This window comes from Pongo pygmaeus, chromosome 13 (genome assembly GCF_028885625.2).
Source record: "Pongo pygmaeus isolate AG05252 chromosome 13, NHGRI_mPonPyg2-v2.0_pri, whole genome shotgun sequence".
NCBI lineage: Eukaryota > Metazoa > Chordata > Mammalia > Primates > Hominidae > Pongo > Pongo pygmaeus.
Genome location: NC_072386.2, coordinates 89,210,897 through 89,233,095, shown reverse-complemented (window position 1 = coordinate 89,233,095; position 22,199 = coordinate 89,210,897). Strand labels below are relative to the sequence as shown.

Below are 22,199 nucleotides of genomic sequence, written 5' to 3'. Positions count from 1 at the left end.
AAGCCCCAGTGGGTTAAGGCTTTCTCTGTGTGATAGTCTCAGACATCCGGCTCTTTTCTATGCTCTAAATTTGGAACAACTAGATAGCCACTTCCTCCTAATCAAGATAAGCCCAGGGCCGAGGATCCATGCAATTGTACTAGGTCATTTAATTGCCTTCCTCTTGGAAACCTTGAGCCAATCATAGGGAAATTCTCTGACCAAGGCAAAGAATAAAGGTCAATGCCTTGTCGCATCCTGATGCCTTTTACAGACCCTGGAGCCACAGGAGAAATCAATTCCAGTCAAAGGAGTTGTGAAACTTTTTTTTTTAAAGTGAGCCAGTATTTTAAGATTTTCCAAGTCATGGAAAAATATACACTAAGAACATGAAAACAACACAAAGTGTCTCATGAAATCTAGTCCTCATTGTTGTCCAAACAAAGCCAGGCCAATTTAATAAGGAGGCATGTTCTTTAACCCACCATAAAATGATCTATTATGAAGTATTAGTAGGAAAAATACTATTACAAGTTATTCCTATTTTTCCTGGCTGCTCACAATTTTGTTATAAACTATGCTTTCCTTTTCAAAGCTTTTTTTTTCTGACTACAAAAGCAACACATATTCATTGTGGGCATTTTGGCAAATAAAGAGAACAAGAAATAAGTAAAATCACTGCAACCTACTATTAACAAGTGTGGTTTGGGTTTTTTTTTCCAAAAAATTAAGATTATACTGTATATAGAGTTTTAAATTGTTTTCACTTAGTATTTATCAGTAGCATAATCCTATATGCCCAATATTCTTTGAATATGTTATTTTTATCAATTATATCAGATTTCTTAGTGTGGATGTGCCGTAATTAAGCTAGTCACCATCCTGTGGACACTTAGGTTGATTCCAGTTTTATGAGTGTATAAATGAATGTGAGGAATGTCCTTATACAAATATCTTTGTCCTAATTTTTAAGAGTTTCCTTAGGAAGTGGAATTACTAAACAATGGGATATGAAAACTTAAGCTTCATGATGTATTGTCAAATTGTCTTACATTCATTCAACAAATTTTAATTGAGTGCCCAAGTGCCAGGCATGGTTCTGGGCACTGGAGATCCAGGGGTGAACACAGAGACAAACTCTCTGCCCCAAAGGGCCATATTCAAATGGTGGCACTAACTTATTTTCCTACCAGCTGTGTATCAGAATGGCTGCGTTCTGATCTCCTCACCAGCATGATGACCTTTTAACAACAATAAATCTTGGGCTGGGAGCAGTGACTCACTCCAACAACTCAGGAGGCTGAGGCAGGAGCATCACTTGAAGCCAGGTGATAATGGTTTGGCTCTGTGTCCCCCACCAAATCTCATCTCGACTTGTAATCCTTACATGTCAGAGGAGGGGCCTGGTGGGAGATGATTGGATCATGGGGGCAGTTTCCCCCATGATGTTCTCATGAGAGTGAGTGAGTTCTCATGAGAAATGATGGTTTTAAAGTGCGTCACCTCCCCCACTTGCTCTCTCTCTGTCTCTCTCTCCTGCCACTATGTAAAATATACCTTGCTTTCCCTTCACCTTCTGCCATGATTGTAAGTTTCCTGAGGACTCCCTAGCCATGCAGAACTGTGAGTCAATTAAAACTCTTCTCTTTATAAATTACTCACCCTCAGGTAGTTATTTACAGCAGTGTGAAAGTGTGAAAACAGACTAATATGCCAGGAGTCCAAGACCAGCCTGGGAAACATAGCTAGACCCTGTCTCAAAAAAAAAAAAAAAAAAAAAAATTAGCTGGGCATGGTTGTATACACCTGTAGTCCCAGCTATGGGAAAATAAAGAGAAAGAGAAATAAAGGCACTGCAAACACCATGTCAGATATTGGTTATGAGATGCTTCTGGAGCTCCAGGGAATGTGGCCTCCCTGGTAAGGTGGCTCCCAGAGGAGACAGCTGTGAGCACCAGCAACAGACACTGCCACAGCTGGTGATAGAGAAGTCAGGCAGAGGGGACCCTGGCAGGGCATGTGTATCTTACCACATGTCAGAGGGACTGGAAGCCCAGAGGGGTAGGAGGAGCATGGGGTGGGACTGGGAGGGCAGTTCTGCAGTTAGCAGAGGTGTATGCGGCTTCGGCATGGAAAATGGATGGGGGAGAGGGTAGAGATAAACCGCAGGGGTCCAGGAAAGATCAAGTAATTTTAGGGTATGGCAAACACACAACCCCTTACTTTGGCAAGTCACCGTGACCATTCTTAGCAGATCAGAAGGTCTGAGAAATTCTACAGTATGAAAACTCGTCTAACCTTGTTCAAATCCACATTTCCCAGGAAATAACAGAGGAAGAGAAGAACAGAAAGGGCATCATGACAGTCTAAAGAATTAACTCCAGGTAAGAGAAAAAGGCCTGGACTCTGCTGGTCCAGACTTGCGAAGAAGTGGGAGTATTGAAAACATATTCAGGAATTTAAAACGACAGGGCTTAATTGAAGACTGGATATGAAACTGGAGCAAGGGAATGTCAAGGACGACTCTGGAGTTTCTAATTTGAGCATCTGCATAGTGACGCATTTCTTGGAGAAGGATTGAGTCTGAGGTCAAATGGGAGGTAGAGGGGAGAAAACTCCAGCAAAATGTGGAACAGTGGAAAAAGGCCTGGGCTAAAGACTTGGGTTCTCAATCCAGTGCTAACAACAAGTGATTGTACAAGCCTGAGCAGGTCCCTTCCACCCGCTGAACCTCGGCTTCCTCACCTGAAAAATGAAGATGATAAGTCATATTCTAACGAGCACACATTGTTGTCATTTTGATCAAATAAAATAATATAAATGAAAGTGTGTCCTAAAGTGTAGAATGCAACCAAAATACAAGAGGATTATTATGATTATTGCCAGCAGTCCTTTGAGGACACTTAATTTATGACTCCCCAAGGAATCAAGTCAGAGCATAACATGAGGTCAACACACCTAGGGACATAAATGTCAGAAGTGGCTTGTTATAAAACTAATTGCTGTTTCATGGATTCACTTATAATGATCCCAGCAACATTTTTCCAGGCAGAACAATTTTTTTTCTCTGTCATCAGGTCTCTCCCTCTTCCCACCCATAATCAATCAGGGCTTTCAACTAGGGTCACCCTACCCTATCAAAACCTGCTCTCAAGGAATTATCCATTGACTGGCACTAAAGAAAAAGTGCCAGTAAAGCTTGAAATGCTTCCTTCCTAGGGTTGCTTGCCACTCTTCAACCAAGGATCAAATCCTCTGCCAAAGGAGAGGATGTCTCATGGGGTATTGGGGACACGAGAATCACACTCAAAGTGGTACTGAAAGGAGGGTGTCTCATGGGGCGTTGGGAGCACGAGGATCATACTCAAAGAGGTGCTGAAAGGAGGGTGTCTCATGGGCAGTTGGGGGCACAAGGACACACTCAAAGAGGTATTGAAAGGAGGGTGTCTCATGGGGTGTTGGGGGCATGGGGGGCACACACTCAAAGAAGTCCTGAGAGTGAAACGAGCCAGTCACACAAGAATAAACATCAGATGATTCCACTTACAGGAGGTCTCTAGAGAAGTCAGATTCATAGAGTCAGAAATTAGAATGGTGATTTCCAGGGCCTTGGAGGAAGGAATGGGAAGCTGTTGTTTCGTGGGTACAGAGTTTCAGTTTTGCAAGATAAAAAGGTTTCTGGAAAATTCTGGATGGTGGTAATGGTTGCACAACAAACAGCATGTGTGTACTTAACACACTGAAGTATACACTTAAAATAATCAAGATGGTAAATTTTATACATGTTTTAGTAGAATTAATCATGATGATGATGATGATGATGATGATGATGTTAAATAGTATCAAAGAAGTTCAGATTCAGGGTGCTTGTCTTGGTGCTCTGGAAACCACCCCACAGAGGGAGCCTGCTATACACACACATGTGCTCACTTGTACACACACACTTGCACATGTACACACACACACAGCCCTGCCCAACCTTCTTCTGTCAGCTAGGCAAGGAGAGCTGAGCCCAGTTATTTGGGCCAGTTTAGGGTTCACTCTGGAGCTTTTAATAGTCAAAGAAATCTTTGTTCTCACTGTGCAACCATTTCTCATCCCAGTTAGCTCTTACATAAGACATATTTTGGATCTGATATATTGGGGAGAAAAAAAATTACCCATTTTACTCATTTTGAATAAACTAAAAATAACTATCTTTCCCATTTCCTGGAGTCAATAACGACTGTTTAGAAAGGACAGGGGAAAGAAAGACATGGAATATGGGAAAAGAGCCATGGGCTGAGCATACAGGAGCCTGCTTCAAAACCTGTCTTTCCCCTTCATCTGCTGTGTGACCTTGGGCACATCCCTGACCCTCTCTGGGCCTCAGGCACCTCGTCTATGGAATGAGAAGGCTGTGTTGGAAACCTCTGGCCTTTGAGGTCCCTCCAATTCTCATAGTCTAGTTTTTGGTGAGAAGTAGGACTAGGGGTTGAGGCATCTTATTTTGCTGGCTATCTAGTAGATGAATCATTTTTATTATTCCAAAAATTTTCCAAATGAATTTTGACGTGATCCTTCTTGGTAAGAAACAGCTAATGACATCTCTCCTCCCATTCCTCGTCTAGTGTCTAGAAATAGTCTCTGTGAGTAATTTCTACTCACAATTCCCACTTCCTTGACTCCTGCTCCCTCCTCTGCAGTCTGGTTTCCGACTCCCCAGTCCTTTAAAACTGTTCTTGTCAAGGTCACCATAACCTCCTGTGACTGAGTCCAATAGACATACCTCAGTCCTTTTCTTCCTTGGCCTCTCAGGAACATTTCAACACAGGTGACCACCTTCTCTTTCTTGAGACACTCTCCTCTGTGGGGCTGAGAGGGAAAATAGCCCGCCCTCCTGGAGTCCCCAGGGTCACCACTAGGATTTGAGTGCCCACCATGTTAGTGCCAAAGTCTGTATCTAGTACAACATGATTTGCGGCCACTTGCCTTCCTGTTGTGCTCACATTGCCACCAAATTCTAGATTCACTGGGTGATTCATTTCTTCAGTCATTCAACAATGATTTGTCCAGAGCCAACTATTTCCCAGGCGCTATGTGAGGCAATGGGAATACGGTAAGGCCAGCATGGCCTCTGCCCTCCTGGCATTTATAATCCATTGCAAGAGCCAGGCATCAAATGGGAGAGGACGAGATCCGTGTATAACTACAAATATGATGAGTTCTCCGAAGAAAAACACGCGGGGCTCTGAAAGATGAGATGGGGGACAGACAAGGCATCAGGATGGAGAGTGACAGGACACCAAGATCTGAAAGAGGGGAGGCAGCCAGCAGGAGCAGTGGGTGGGGAGGGCGGGAGTGCAGCAGGCACAGGGGACTGCCAGCACCTTGAACGGGGGACCTGGATGGCTCAACATCATCACACACCAATAGCACCCTGAATTTCCGAGATGGAGGGTTTGGGAGACGCACGTGAAGATGCTGGAGGAGCTAAACCCCCACCCCGCCCTCCCACCCTCACCCATTGGGGCTGCTTCTTGTCACCCTTGGACAATGCAAGCTCCAGAAGAGGCTGTGGTTTGGACTGCTGAAGGGTCTGAAAGGGGTCGGGGTGAGTGAGAGGACACAGTAAGGTGGGGTGCAAGAAGAGGACAACCCAACGAGTCATCCAGTTATGCTTTAGGAAAAACAGTCCACTGATCTGTGGAGACTGGGGGCAAGGGGTGGGAGGAAGGGTAAATCATGGATGCCTCTTCTTTTGTTAAAAAAATTATTTTTTTTTGAGATGCAGTCTTGCTCCGTTGCCCAGGCTGGAGTGCAGTGTCATGATCTTGGTTCACTGCAACCTTCGCCTCTCGAGTTCAAGCAATTCTCCCGCCTCAGCCTCCCAAGTAGCTGAGATTACAGGTGCATGCCACCACACCCGACTAATTTTTGTATTTTTAGTAGAGATGGGGTTTCACCATGTTAGCCAGGCTGGTCTCAAACTCCCGACCTCAGGTGATCCACCCGCCTCGGTCTCCCATATGTTTTGTTTTACTTATTTATTTTGTTAACTTATTTTAGGGTCGGGGTATATGTGCAGGTTTGTTATATAGGTAAATTGAGTGTCACAGGGGGTTGCTGTGCAGGTTATTTTGTCACCGAGACAATGAGCATAGTACCCAACTCACCCTCCTCCCATCCACTACCTTCAAGTAGGCTCCTGTGCCTGTTGTTCCCCTCCTTGGGGCCACGTGTCCTTGATGTTTAGCTCCCACTTACAAGTGAGAGCATGTGGTATTTGCTCTACTGTTCCTGCTTTAGTTTTCTTAGGATAGTGGAGGGCCAATTCTTTTGTGCTGACCTTGCTTGGTTCCAACAGGCATAGAATTATAAATATTTTGCCAAGAGGGAGAAAACAAAATGCTTTTCCTCAGCATTGTTGTCGAGAGTGGGCTTTCCTGGCCTCATCACTAAGCCCTCGAGGCCCTTCAAGATGACCTGATCCCATGTCCTCCATGCACAGATGAGAACAGAACACCGCAGCTGGGGAGGTTCAGGACCTCCCCAGGGCCACGCAGCTGCCAACTGGCCCAGGCAGAACGCAAGTCTGCATGACTCCAAAGTCCACAGCTGTTCACACATCACCTTAGATGCCACCTGGGCCAGCCTGCTCTGTTTTACAGATGAAGAAACTGAGCCTCAAAAGAGGGAACCACCTTCCCCAGGAACAGACCTCCATCCCTGGAGGCTCAGCTCTGCTCCTTCTGCTCCACGCTGCCTCCTTGTGGGTGGCAGAAAAGAAAGTGTCCCCTAAATAAATGCCATGAGCATGCAGCTGTGAACAAAACAATGTCCCCGGGCTGGGAGTCCAACGTCCCAAGGCCATGTGAGGAAAGAGGTTGTTGCCTTTCCGAGGAGGGGGCAGCTGCTGTGGAGCTGGAGCATTGCTCGGCCTCCAGCCTCTCCCAGGAACATAAAACTCAAGAACGAAGGAACATTGGGCAGGAGCCCATGGGAATGAGGCCCACATTCCCCTCTCCAGGGGCTGCCTTGGCCGCTGATTATGCTCCCAACAAAATCCTTGCTGAACATCTGTATTGTGCAGGGAACTGGTGCCTGGCCTCCCCTGCCATAAGGGGCTCGGCACAAGACCCCAATTCTGGGGCTGTCACCTCTGACCCCACAGAGATCCTGACTCTCAGCAGCCATATTCTGACCCTGAAAATCTGGAGTGAGTTAGGGAGAATTTAGACAGATGTTGCTCCTTCCAGTTTCCTGTGGAAATTAAGTGAAACCAGGAGGCATCTCATTCAGGGGAAAAGATGAGAGATGTGAGGAAAACAGAGGAAATAAATACATGAGGTGTTTGTTTGCAAAGCAGTTGTTTCTTCCATGCTCAGCGCTCCTCAGAAGGGAGTTGACTTCTGGCAGGGCACTTTGCCGCAAAGCAAGTCACTGATCAGCTGTCTTCCACCCCTCGCTCCCACCAAAAAGAACCCACAGCTCGTCACACTCAATGCTCCTGCACACTTCTAGTACTTTGCACAAGCTATTTCCTCTGCTTGGAATGCTGTTCCCTCCCTTCTCTTTCTGGAGAACCTCTACGCAGCCCACATGGATCAACTCAAGACGTAATCCTCCGACTCCCTCCCTCCCACCTTCCCAAGCAAAAGAGGTGGCTGCTTCTCCGAGTCCACCCATCACCCTATAAACCCCTCCATGGTGATCTTGTCACATGGACTTGACAGAGGGCATGTAGACATGCCCTCTGTCTCCCTTGCTAGTCTACAGCAGATAGTGTGTCCTAATCATCTCTGTATCCACAGTGCCTGGCAGAAAGCCTGGTACAGAAAATGAACTCAATAAGCATTCAAGGATCAGATAGAAGGAGAGGGGAGAAATGGCAGGCGGGAAGGAAAGAAGCAGAAGTAAAGAAAAAAAAATATTGGCTTATTTAGAGTATTTGCAAGTCCCTCTCTTCTTCCCTATTGATTTGAGCCTGTATCTGCCTCTTCTAAATAAAATGCCTCAAAAAAACTCATTGATTAGGCTGTGACAAGGCTCAGCTGAGCAACACATGTAACACGGCTTATGCAGAATAGGAGTTCATCTCTCACTCACATGAAAGTCCTTATGGCCGGGCACAATGGCTCATGCCTGAAATCCCAGCACTTTGGGAGGCCAAGGTGGGCGGATCATGAGGTCAGGAGTTTGACAACAGACTGACCAACACAGTGAAACCTTGTCTCTACCAAAAATACAAAAGTTAGCTGGGCATGGTGATGCGTGCCTGTAATCCCAGCTACTCTGGAGGCTGAGGCAGGAGAGTTGCTTGAATTCGGGAGATGGAGGTTCCAGTGAGCCGAGATTGCGCCACTGCACTCCAGCCTGGGTGACACAAACAGACTCCGTCTCAAAAAAAAAAAAAAGAAAGAAAGTCTTTCTGAGGAGGCTGAGGCAGCTCTTTGAAGTCATCAGGGGTCCAGGCTGCTTCTGTCTTATTGCTCTGCCATCCCAAGGGGCTGTACTCATCCAGGTGTCCCAGATAGCAGCCCACACATCTACGCTCCACCCACGGAGCAGGTAACGAAAGAGGACACACTCCTCTCTTCAAAGGCACAACTGGAAATTGAGTACAAGAGTCCCTCTTATCTGTGGGGGATGCGTTCCAAGACCCCCAGTGAATGCCTGAAACTGCAGATAGTACCAAACCTTATATACACTATGTTTTTCCTATACATACATACCTATGATAAAGTTTAATTTATAAATGAGGCACCGTGAAAGACTAGCAATGTAACTAATAAAATAGAACAATTATAATAATACACAGTTATAAAAAAATACGTGAATGTGACTTCTCTCTCTCTCTCTCTCCCTCTCTCTCTCTCTCTCCAAATCACCCACCGTTCTGGACCTTGGGTAACAGAAACTGTGGGAAGTGTGGATAAGCAGGGACTATTGCACACGGCTTGCCCATCCTTCCATCTAGCACAAGACAGACCAGGAATTATGGTCTTATGCTGAGCGTCTGCACACCAAGGTGAAAGTTTTATTTCCATGTAAAAGGGAGGAAATGGATTTTGGAAACAACCAGAAATCTTTTCCAAAACAACACACAGAAAGAGAACACCCTTCCAAGCCTTACACATTGACCTTACACATTTCACCATCCCAACAAACCTGTGAGGAAACTGAGGCTCGGGGTGGAAATGCCTTTGGCTGAGGGCACCATGAGCAGTAAAGGAGCATAATAGAAAACCAAATATCTGGTATAAACTGGGATTTCCATCTAAAACCTCACAAATACTAGAAAGAGGAAAGGGAAGATGGGACTGCACAGCTGTTTACAGGGAGACAATCTGGGAGTCTGAGTTGACCCCCAGCTCAGTGGATCTGCTGTGTTATGTTTGTCTCCAGAGCTACATTAATGAGGGCCAACATCCAGAACAAATGGGGGGAGCGATCTGCTCTCCTTGGGCTGGCCAGACTGCACCTGGAATTCTGTGTTTTGGGGGCCAGCCCTTAATGAGAACACTGAGAAACAGGAACGGGCCTGGGGCCAAGACAGGCTGGGAAGGGTCTGGATGCCCGCCCTGAGAGGAAAGAGCCACAGCTGAACACCATGGAGAGGGGCGAACTCCAGGGGATGTAGATCCTTATCTTCTCATCTGTGTCACAGAGAGGACATGGTGACCTCATTCCAGGTGGCTCTGAGGAGCAGAACAATGACCCATGGAAAGAAGCCACTGGGAGGCAGAGTCGGCTCCAATAAAAAGAGGTAACCGGGGTGGTGCACCGAAGCCCTGGGCAGGCACGGCAGAAAGTGAGAACTCATCCCCCAGGGTGTGCACCAAGGGTGGAGGTGTAATCCCAGCACTTTGGGAGGTCAAGGCATGTGGATCACCTGAGGTCAGGAGTTCAAGACCAGCCTGACCAACATGGTGAAACCCCATCTCTACTGAAAATACAAAAATTAGCCAAGTGTGGTGGTGCATGCCTGTAATCCCAGCTGCTTCGGAGGCTGAGGCAGGAGAATTGCTTGAACCCGGGAAACGGAGTTTTCAGTGAGCCAAGATTGTGCCATTGCACTCCAGCCTGGGCAATAGAGTGAGACTCCATCTCAAAAAAGAAAAAAAAAAAAAAAAGACACCCTCTAGTTTATTTGATGGCAATGCAGAGTGACTTGTAAACCACTGTTCCCAAGCAGCAAGGCAAGGAGGTAGAGAAGGAGGGGTGAAAATGGACCACAAACACCTGAGTCCTGGCCCCATCCCTGAGTGACCTGGAGCATCCTCTCTTTCCTCACTGGGTCTCAGGTTCCACACCTGTGAGTGTAATGAGGAGCAGACTCGGTGGGGACGCCATGCCATGATGTATGTGTGTGCCTAGCCAGTGCCTGGCACACAGAGTGATCTCAACAGCGTTTGTGGCTCACTTTGTACCTCTCAGGGCTGTTTGGGGATTAAGTGAAAAAAATAAGCAGAGCACCTGGCTCCAAGCCTGGCACATAGTGAGCGCTTGATGACTTCCATTTTGTGCCCCTCCTGTGCACGCCCATGCCATGGGCTGAATCACGTCCCTCCCTGAATTCATACATTGATGTCCTAACCCCCAGTACCTCAGAATGTGGCTGTATTTGGAGACATGGTCTTTAAAGAGGTCATTAAGTTTGAGTGAGTTCATTGGGGGACCCTAACCCAATCTGAAGGGTGGTGTCCTCATAAGAAGAGGAGATTAGGACACAGAGAAGCACAGAGTGAATGCCACGTGAACACAGAGACAGAAGGTGGCCACCTACAAGCCATGGAGAGAGGCCTCACAGGAAGCCATCCCAGGGCACACCTTGATCTGGGAATTCTTGCCTCCAGAATTGCAAGAAAATCAGTTTCTGTTGCTTAAGCCACCCAGCCTGGAGTACTTGTCATGGCAGCCGGAGCAAATATGGACACCCTGCACTTCTCCAGCTCTGTGCCTTTATCCACCCCGCAATGCTGTCCTGCCCAGTCCTGAGGCCCAAGGCATGCCCTGGAGGGAGCCTTAATGAGCCTTCATCAGAACTTCTCAGACCTTAATGAGCCTGAGAATCACCCAGGAGCTTGTTAAAATGCAGATTCTGCTTCAGTAGGTCTGAGTGGGGCCTGAGAGTCTGCATTTCTAACACGCTCCAAGGGAATGCCAGGGCTGCTGGTCCATGACCCACACTTTGAGTAGCATGGTGCCAGATGGAAGGGGTTAAGCCAGATGGGTGAGTGAGGATGGGAAGTCCAGTGCTCCCTGAGTCCTGGGTGCTGATCGCAGCTCTAGCTCTTTCCACCCCTCAAAGGACAGGAGCTGGAAGAGGAGAAAGGAGGTGGCAAAGCAACATGGGGCAGCTTTGGGTGACCTTCTCAGGGGAAATAACCACTTGTGAGCCCAGAGAAGCTCCCCTGGAGGACCACCTGCTTCTGCTGTCAGTGGGAAGTCACCTCCAAGCTCCTCTGTTCCTTTAGTCCATCACTTTCTTGACATGGATGGGGAGACTGAGACCAAGATTGGCTATATAATTTTGGGGGTTGTGCCAAATGAAAACTGGAGGCACCTATTTCAAAAACTATGAAGAATTTCAAGATGGTAACAGTAGAGCATTATACCAAGCATGGGGCCCGTCTAGGCATGGGGCCTTGTGCTCAGGTGGCACACCTGTGAGGTAAGCCTAAGGCAGAGATGGCTCCCCAGTGAGCCAGAGCTCACCCAGCCTAACCTCAGGCCTCCTGAGTCCCGTCACTCCTCTTTCTATCAGTGCACCCCCTCACCCTCGCCCTCCGAGCTTGTCTGCCTCCAGGGATCTAGCTGCAGCCAGGCAGGGAGGTGCTGGGGCGAGGAGGGAGTCCAAGACTTGGCAGGCTCCTTCCACCCAAAGCTTAGGAGGCCTGACCTCCTGGCTGCCTTCCCAGACCCACAGATTCCTCTGGCTCTGTGGGCCCAGCTCATCTGAGTAGTTCTGTGCCACTCCCAGCTGATGGCACAGGGGTGGGAGATGGCACCAAGAAGGAGGAAGGGGCCCCAGACACAAGATATGCTGACCTCACAATTTCACACCCACTCTGCCCGGGCCACTGGCAACTGATGACAGTTGCTATTGCCTGACTGGCATGCATCTTCTCTTTCCTGCTTCACTGAGCCACTTCTCCCCATGCCTGGTTCAGGTAGTGCTATGTCCACCCCTGCTCCAAAGGTGGGCATGGAACTCAGGTCCCTCTAGTGCCCCTCTCCACAGTGGTACATCCAGAGATGGGCCCTTGATCCAAGAGAATCTAGCAAAACTCAATCCCTGAACTTTCACTGAAAATATTGAGATTGCTAGCTGTAAGAATGATGGAAGCCTGGAGCTTCCTGGAGTCCCTTCATGGAGTAAGGAAGGCTTGCCTCAGAATGAAGCCAGCAGAAGGAAGCAAAGGAAAAAATAAAAAAAGCCCTAGGATAGATATTGTTGGAATCCTGGATCCAGCTGTGCCTGAAGTCCTTGACTTCTTAGTTCTGTGTGCCAATAAATTCCATTTTTGCTTACAGCTGGAGTTGAGTTTTTGTCAGTAGCCATCAAAAGAATGCAGCTTGGAAGGCCAGGCGTGATGGTTCATGCCTATAATCCCAGCACTTTGGGAGGCTGAGGCAGGTGGATCACCTGAGGTCAGAGTTCGAAACTAGCCTGACCAACATGGTGAAACCCTGTCTCTACTAAAATACAAAAAATTAGCCAGGCGTGGTGATGGGCACATGTAGTTTCAGCTACTAGGGATGTTGAGGCAGGAGAATAGCTTGAACCTAGGAGGCAGAGGTTGCAGTGAGTTGAGATCGCGCCATTGCACTCCAGCCTGGGCAACAAGAGCAAAACCCCGTCTCAGAAAAAAAAAAAAAAAAAAGAATGCAGCTTGGAATGTGTGCTCAGAGGTATCCAAGCTTGTCCACTCACACTTGTAATCCATAAGGACCATGGATTCCCTAGATCTGGGAGACCTCACAACACAGTGGGAGTGGTGAAGATGAGAAGAGTCGAGATCATGAGTCACTGATGGGCATCCTGGCCTCCCTTCAAAGAGCACTCCTGGGTCTAGAAAGCCCCTTTTTCTTTGATCCATACAACAGCTCTACAAGGCAGACAGGTCAGGGACTATAACTGATAGGCCAAAAGGGAAACTGAGGCTCAGATAAGGGAAATGAGTTGCTCAAATTCATACTGGTAGTAAGTGGCAGAGCTGGGTGGAATTAACACTCATAAGCACCTGATTCTGTCCAGATAGCTCGCCTCTGTGCCACCAGAGCAGCTTGTACTCGGCTCAAGATGTGTCTACAGAGTAAAGAAAAGTCCTCCACAGAGTTCACTTTGTTTTTGTTTTTTGTTTGTTTGTTTTGTTTTGAGGCAGAGTCTCACTCTGTCATCCAGGCTGGAGTGCAGTGGCATGACCTTGGCTCACTGCAGCTTCCACCTCCCAAGTTCAAGTGATTCTCCTGTCTCAGCCTCCCTAGGAGCTGGGATTATAGGCACCCACCATCATGCCTGTCTAATTTTTGTCTTTTTAGTAGAGATGGAGTTTCACCATGTTGGCCAGGCTGGTCTTGAACTCTGTGAGTTCAAGTGATCCACCCGCCTTGGCCTCCCAAAGTGGTGGGATTACAGGTGTGAGCCAGCCAGAGTTCAGTTTGACTGTGACCTCACAATATGTTTTGGTAGTTTTTTCCCCTTTCCCATTCACTACAACTTCCTTCCAAGTCACAAGGCCTTCCCTCCCAGCAGCAAAAGCAGTCAGAGGACAATGTTCCCTAGTCTAATCTGCTCTTTCCTTCCTTCATTCATTCAGTCATTCACTCAGCTGGCCAGCAAACACTGGATGACCACACCTGGGCCAGGCCTTGTGGCAAATGCTACAGTAATGACCAGACACATCACACCCGCCTTCTAGAAGCCCTCCCTCACAAACCGGATCAACTGCTATGATAAAGGTAAGACACGGAACAGTGTTGAGGAAGGCAGGAATAAACAACTACAACAGGGTGGTCAAAGAAGCCTACACAGAGTTGATTGCACTGGACATCAGAGGTTGAGGAAGAATGTTCTTGGAAGAAAAGGTAGGAAGATCGTGTTTTCCAGTGGAGGTGTTAGACAGCCTCGTCTATTCAGGGATGTGCAGGCGGAACAGGCATCTTCTTCCAGGGGGTGACAGGTAGCAGGAGGTGAGACCACAGCCTCAGTCAGGGGCCAGGTCAAGGAGGACCTACCAGCGGAGCTTGGGAGGTGATGAGGCACTGTGCCATGGTTAGGTTTGCTTTTAGAAAGGCTACGCTGCTGGGTGGGGAGGAGGAGAGATCGAAACGGCAAGTTTGAAAAGGAGGCCACTTGATGGTCACTGGCCATGGCTCAGGCAAAAGAGGACACAGGCCCGAACAGAGGCAATAGCAGTGGGGATGGCAGGGAGGGGACTTGCTAAAGTATTGAGAGCTTTTTGGTATTCCTTAGATGTGGGGAATGAGTCGACAGGTGGGTCCCAGGTTTCTGGCTTAACTGGCTGAATCAGTGGTGTAGCCCTACAGTGAGATGGGTGTAGCAGAACACTTTTGGTTGAAAATGTCTGAAAACCTGGTCAAACTGACCTTTAAAAAAAGGGAAGAGGAGTGCAGTGTTCATATAACTGAACAGTATGAGGGTCACATCATCAGCATATCCTCCCCCCATCTCCCGACTCAAGTACTTTGTGCTGACTCCATTCTTGACAGCTCGTCCCCTATCTTTTCAAGATGGCTGCCAGCACCTCTCTGAACTACATCCTTCCAGGTTTAAATTCAACAAAAACACACAAGAGCTTGTGTCCAAGCAATCCCATGAATAGTCTGAGATTTGCCCTGATTGGACCACCTTTGGTCACATGCTCACCTCCAGCCAATCGCTATGGCTGTGCTAATTGACTTAGACCTAATCCATGAGCTCCACCCCTTAAGCTTTGGTGGAACCATAGAAACTGTAGGGACTAAGAGGCAAAGGAGTGGACCCCAAAGAAATACTCAGGCTCTTGCTAGGACAAAGAGAAAGAAATAGATGCCAGTGAGATCGACCAGATGTTTTTAGCTTTGTGGGCAGTACGAGAGAAAGAACAGTCGGTTAGGGGAGGACAAGATGCTGAGTCCAGATTAGAAGGAGTTGTGTTTACAGGCTCTGTGATGCAAGCAGAGGAGATGGTCAGCAGGCAGTCGGGCAGGGAGAGACCCATGCTGGAGAGGGATCTGGAATTTCCAGTGTGTAGGTGGTGAGTGAGAAGCTGAAGAAGACAATAATGATGCAGACTTTGGAAGCCATTCTGGACTCCCTGCTTCAGGAACTGCAAGTTTGATCTAGTGAAAGTCTCTTGCTTTCTTTGCTCTTTAGGATTAGGCAGTGGAACAGTCCTTGTGATCCTGAAGTTAGCAATGCCCCAGCCTCCTTCTTTCAACACCAGCTCTCACTTCTTGTCTTAGATTGCTTTGCACCTTCCTCTCCCTTAGTTGATGTCAGGACCTGAATATATTTGATAGTGATTTGAACCACTGATGCTACAAATGAAAGAGATTGATGCTGGGCCCTGGGACCAGGACATGTGACAGACCCAGAGTCCTTCAGGGCTGATGGGCATGTGCTGGGACTGACACAGGCTAGCATCTCCCGAGAAGATGGAAGGACAAGCAACTCCAATGGGGATGACATTGATGACTCTTCCACCTCTCCTGGTAACCTCCCCATGCCCATCATGTTGTTGCACCTCTGACAGTACTTGGAGAGGTACCAAAACGAGGGGCAGTACTTGGGAGGACACCAAAATGGGGGAAAGTTTGTGAAATGTTGCAATGGGAGAAAGGAACTCAGTGGCCCATGTAAATCTTGGATATGTTTGAGATGCGGCATTGCCTGTCTCTATGTCTTCACAAGGATAATAAGCATCTCCAGTGTTACCGTAAGCCAGTGTGATCCCTATCTTCATTAATTTTTGCCTGGAAACTCCTGGCCCATGACTATTGTAAAAAGTCCTGGCAAAGTGTGCCTAGCCAACATCCACTCTCCTCTTCTTCCTTACTATCAAAACCTTGCATTTGTTTAGGATGGCAGTGTGCCAACTAGAAAAGCCACACTTGACCAGGCACAGTGGCTCAAGCCTGTAATTCCAGCACTTTGGGAGGCCAAAGTGGGCGAATCACGAGGTCAAGAGTTTGAGACCTGATCCCGTCTGTGGCGGGGTGGGGAGGGCAGTCCAAGGGTGGACCCTGTCTCTACTAAAAATACAAAAATTAGCCTGGTGTGGTGTCAGGCGCCTGTAATTCCAGCTACTCGGGAGGCTGAGGCAGTAGAATTGCTTGAACTTGGGAGGAGGAGGTTGCAGTGAGCTGAGTTCTCACCACTGCACTCCAGCCTGGGCGACAGAGTGAGACTCTGACTCAAAAAAAAAAAAAAATCCACACTTAACCTCCTTTGCAGCTAAGAGGCAACATACATGGCTGGACAGTGAGATTGTGTTAATGTGGATTATTCCTCAACAAATATGCATTCTTCTCCTCTCCCATTGTGAATAGAGTATAAGTACTTACCCATTGATGTTGAGCTTAGTAACATGACTTCCTTTGGAATGTTAGTGGAAGGAATAAGCAGAAACCTTTTATTTGCTTGAATAGTTTGGTTTCCTTCTTTTCATGATTTGCCATGAGAAGAACCCACCCAGGTAATCACTGCTTGCTCAGATCCCAGCAAATTCTAGATCCCAGAACTAGTGCTCTTAGAGCCAAGGCCAGCCGATCCAAGTCTGGACCACTGCTCAGATGAGCCAAGCCTGAATTTGGGAGTGGTCGCGTTACAGAGCATTACCCTGGCAATAACTGACTGATGCAGAGATGTAAATAGACATCACTGGTGGAGCCCCCAGGAAAGCTCTTTAACAGAAGACAGACTCAGCTGGCAGGTTTTTTGCCCCTTTCCCTTCTCTTCCCTTGAATGAAGACAGGCTCAATGCTTGGAGGGGTGAGAGGAGGCAGCCGTCTTACAACCACAGGTCACAGGAAGACACTAAACAAGGCCGTGTGGAAAGACAGAAGGAGCCTCCATCCCTCAGCACCACAGAGACATTGTATCAGCCTGGAAATGCCTAAATCTGAACTTCCTCTTACCTAAGAAAAATAAAACCTCAATTTGATTCAATCACTGTTTTACAGGTTTCTGCTACTTCTGATACAATTCCTGATAGATGGCCAGGCACAGTGGCTCACACCATAATCCCAGCACTTTGGGAGGCTGAGGCAGTCAGATCACCTTAGGTCATTAGTTCGAGACCAGCATGGACAACATGACGAAACCTCGTCTCTATTAAAAATACAAAAATTAGCTGGGCATGGTGGCAGGAGCCTGTAATCCCAGCTACTCAGGAGACTGAGGCACGAGAATCACTTGAACCCGGGAGGCAGAGGTTGCAGTGAGCCGAGATCACATCACTGCACTCCAGCCTGGGTGACAGAGTGAGACTCTGTCTCAAAAAAAAAAAAAAAAAAAAAAAAAAAAAAAAATTCCTGATAGACACAGGTAACTATTGGTATTAAAGCCACAACTGGCCAGGCACGGTGGCTCACACCTGTAATCCCAGCACTTTGGGAGCCCAAGGTGGGTAGATCACCTGAGGTCAGGAGTCCAAGACCAGCCTGGCCAAAATGATGAAACCCTGTCTCTACTAAAAATATAAAAAATAAAAAATAGCCAGCTGTGGTGATGGGCACCTGTAATCCCAGCTACTCAGGAGGCTGAGGCAGGAGAATCACTTGAACCTAGGAGTCGGAGGTTGCAGTGAACCAAGATCACCCCATTGCACTCCAGCCTGGGTGACAAGATCGAAACTCCGTCTCAAAAAATAATAATAAAATAAAGCCACACCTGTGTTTGAGATCCCCCGGGAAGAACATGAAGGGTCACAAGCAGGTCTCATGGAATCCTGGGGAATGTGACTTAAGAATGCTGGAGAAGAAGCCCACAGAAGTGATTGAGAAGCAGGGAGAGTAGATGGGGAATCCAGATGTGTGGTGGCCACAGGCCACAAGAGGAGAGAATCTCAACAAGAGACAGGGACAGACCAGGCCAAATGCAGCAGTGAGATTCAGGCACATGAGGAAGAAAACTTTTCAAAGGGTTTAGTAAATGAGAGGTCCCTGACCTTGGCAGGAAAGGTTTAGTTCAGGGCTGGGGACAGAAGCCAAACCACACAGCCCTTTGCAGAATCCCAGCCCTCTGCAGCTCCCTCCATGGGGGATGGACGCTTGAGGAAGGATGATGCAATGGGAGGAAACAACTGCTTGGCCAGCTGCAGCCTTGTCCTCACTGCACAGACCATTTCTCCTGCTTGCCTCCAAGATGAAATCTAAACTCAACTTGGCATCCAACCCTCAAAGATGTGGACCCAGCCAGGCTGTGGCCTCCCCTGCCCAGCCTCCCTTCTCCATATTGCAGGATCCCACTCCCCCCATTCCTGGCCTCGCTGTCCACCCTTGGACTGCCCTCCCCCCCACCACCACAGACTATCTGGAGCCTACTCAACCTTCTGAGGTGGCACAAATGTCACCCCCTCTAATGAAGACAAGGTCACTCCTTTCTCTGGGCTCCTTGCACCTCTCTGTATCTGCCTTGAATTATATTGGCCAGATTCAAGTGGGATTTGCTCCCCAGGGTGGGGATAGTGTCTGTGTTTTCTGTTCCCCACAGGGCAGAGCACACCAGTCTGGCACAAGTAGGAGCCAGTAGCCTTGTTGGGTGGCTATGGTGTGCTCTGCAAGAGTTTCCTGGGCCAGGGATACCAAGTGGGCATCTTCAGGGCCACATCTATCTCCTTCCACTCCTACAGACCTGGCTTTAGAGAGCTCAGGAAGGAAGCAGAACAATCAACAGAGACACGTGAGGGCTTTCTTCTTCCTCTCTCCTCTCTGGAGGCTTCCCAGAGGGCAGCTGCTTCCTTTCTCTCTTGTTTTAGAACAAGAAGACATGATTGTGACCAAATTTAGAAAACAACCAAAAATTCAAATACAACCCATATTTTAAAATCCATTTCAACAGCTCCACCCCACTAAAAGGAATGTCACTTCTGAGCAATGTGGGTGAGGAATCAGCAGCTGAAGTAGCAGCAAGGTGGGCTGTGGTGTCATGGGTTTGGGGTCTGAGGGCTGGGGAGGGAAGAGGTCTTCCCACCAAGGACAGACAAACCCACCCCACCAGCAAATGGGAGGGATGATGAGGGAGAGCAGAACCAGGCATGAGAGCAGATGGGCCCACATTCAAAGAAGTATCGTCTTGGCTTCTTGTTTCTGCCAATAGCTGGAGAGGACGGATGCTTCTAGAAGCCACCTCAGAGACCAACCACAGCGGATGGGCCCTCCTTAGCACAGAGCTACTTTTAGCCCATTGTTCTACTGTGGGGAACAGAGGGAAACCCAGGGAACCAAACAAACAGTGTCGCCCGCCTTCTGTAATAATAGTAACCAGGTATGGGATGTGTACTGTGTGCCAGGTGCTATAGCTAGGAGGCTTTTTAAAAATATTGTGTCCAGGAATTCTATATGAGTCATGTTGTCTCAGATATTTTTATAAGGGGAAAAAAGGTCTTTACGAGCCAGAATGAAAGAGATTAATTTGTCAGGAACAAATGTAAAAGTTTGCTTTGCAAGCATGGCATTCAATGGGCAGTTCTGATAAGGCATCAGGAATGCTGCTGTGTCCTCTGGCCACCATAATAAAGGGTCCAGAATAAAGGAGGCTGTCATCTCACTGAACTTGGTTCCCGTCAGCCTAAATGGTACCCATTCTCTTCGAGTCTCAGTTTCTTTTAAAACTTGGATCTAGAAAATGCCTCCTTCATGAGGTTGTTGTGAAGATTAAACAAGGAATGTATGAGAATTAGTTAGCACTGTACCTTACAAGTAGTGCACACTTAGTAAATGGTAATAATCAGAAGTGCTGTTATAAACCTTGGCATTTAAATGGGGTTGAGGTTTTTTCCCAGAGGTAGGAAGAATCTGGAGACAGATGTTGACTTCATGCATCTGAACTTTTGTTAGGAAGGAGAGTAATTCTGCCTTTTTCCAAGCAACAGAACTATGCTCACTGGGCAAAAGTTATTATTCAGCCAATTTCAGCCAAATAAAAGGAAGTGTCATCATGAAAAAAGACTGGAAGGATGTAATTCCAAATGGTTCTGTCTTTGGGTAGTGAGAACTTAAGTGGTTTCTTTATATTCTTGTGTAGTTTCCAGATTTTCAGCAGCAATCTTACATTTTTAAGTAATCTGGGAAAAATAAAGTGTTAAAGAAGAAACATCAGGAATGCTGTTATAGGAATGGGAAACCAAGCTGGATTTGAGATTCTACCAAATGTGAATCTAGTTTCCAAGCATTAGAAAACTGAAATCCATTCCCAACAGAGACAATGCAGCTGGAGAGGATCATGCTCCCATCTCTTGGGCCACCTCCACCTGCACCATCAGAAGACAGAGAGCAGACACCTGACAAAGGACAAACTACTCCAATGGAAAGTGTCGCCGAGGGCTTTGGAAGCCTGTGAGGTGGGGAGAAAGTTTTTCACCCCAGCATTAGGGCAAGGATTCCCTCTGGGAGACACAAAAGGATCTTTTCAATCCAAGAAAGCTAATTAGATAGATAGATAGATAGATAGATAGATAGATAGATAGATAGATAGATGCCTGGCCTCATTCTTCAAAGTGTGGCCAATCTCACCAACACAGTGAGATTGGCTTTTAATTAAGAAAACAGCCTTGAGTTGGTTTCTAAAAGGCAGACTCTTAGAGTGAGAGGCAGGGGCAGGTGATGGGACAGACGTTGGAATCGGCAGCAGAAGACGTGGGTTCTGGTCCCAACCTTGGCTACCCTGGCTGTGTGATACTGAATCAGCCCCTTTGCTCTCTAGGCCTCTGGCTTGCCCATCTGTAGTGTCTGGAGGTTGGACAGAATGAATTCTAAGGTGCTATCCAGCTCAAAGTCAGCCGCTTGATGCCACAGGCCCCTGCCACACTTTCTCCCAAGACTCCGAGTCATGGCCCAATGGACCTAAGAAGCCCTTCAGCCGTATTGTTCTATCCCTGCTTTTAATGAAGCCACATCTGGAGAGTATCTCCTCTGATCCCTGTTTTGTACAGTTCCTCACAGCTGGGTCCCCATAAATCAATTTGTTCTGCAGACAAGTTCCCAGAATTGTCCAGAATCTTACCCAGAAAAGGCAGTTTGATTTCCCTTCAGCTTCTGGTTGCAAAGGTTGTGCACAGAGCTCAGTCCACATCGGGACAAGCTCCCTGAGTCTTCCAAATCCTACTGCCCGCAGGGTTCTGCAGAGTGGCTGAGGTTCATCCTCCCTTCTCCAGGCACAAAGCATGAACTAGCCTCTGGGGCCCCCTCCTGTGCCCTCTGAGGGAGCCGTGCCCTCAACTCCACAGTGAAAAGATTGGGATAAAATGAACCCTAAACATCCCTGCAGCTCTTGGATTTGATGTTTTCCCAGGGAGATGGACTAATTACGAGAAGTGTTGAAAAGTTGATATTCTTGCAGATGGAGAAGGAAGGAGGATTGGGAACCTCTAAGGACCTCTTTGTTCTACCACATGCAGCAAACAGCACAGAACTCAGGGCTTCTGTGAAGAGCAACAGTTCCCAGACACTCTGCTGGCTGAGGCTGATCTGGTTCCCAGGACACTTCTGGGATTGAGCAACCTGGGATCTTTGTCTGGTCAGCATCTGCTCTCCCTCAGGAAGTGGTCCCTGAGCTCTGATTCTGGCTGGTGCCCCAGGCTCCCAGCTTGGCCCCCCTCATTTCCTTCAATCCTCACCACCCCCTCAGAGGTAGTAGCACTGCCCCTAAAATACAGAAGAGGATATCGTGGCTCAGAGTGGGTAAGTAACTTGCTCAAAGTCCATGTGACCAAGCAGAATTTATACTCAGGTCTCTCCTACTGCAAATCCTGGCCTGTTTTCAATCAATCATGCCAAACAAAGGCAAACTGAGGTCCCCAATTGTTTCCCTACTAATAAGAGTTTGCACTCAGACTCCATTTGGGGAAGTTTTTAAATATAATTTTTGTCAAAGGAATACATGTATTTAGCTTAAGAAGCCTAATCATTCTCAAGGTTTATAATAAAATCAGCAGTACCCCATCCCACCTCTCTCCACCCCCAGATCTGGCTCCTGAGAGAGACTCTATTCTCAACTCCTCCAGCTATTT

General features: G+C 47.6%; 1 long non-coding RNA gene across 1 annotated transcript; it reads left to right on the top strand.

Moving 5' to 3' along the window:
- Positions 1-9,651: 9,651 nt before the first annotated feature.
- On the top strand, positions 9,652-17,135 carry LOC129044347 (uncharacterized). Its single transcript, XR_008504657.1, has 3 exons — positions 9,652-9,727; positions 13,785-13,926; positions 16,940-17,135. It is a non-coding gene; the product is annotated as an uncharacterized LOC129044347 (long non-coding RNA).
- Positions 17,136-22,199: the final 5,064 nt, after the last annotated feature.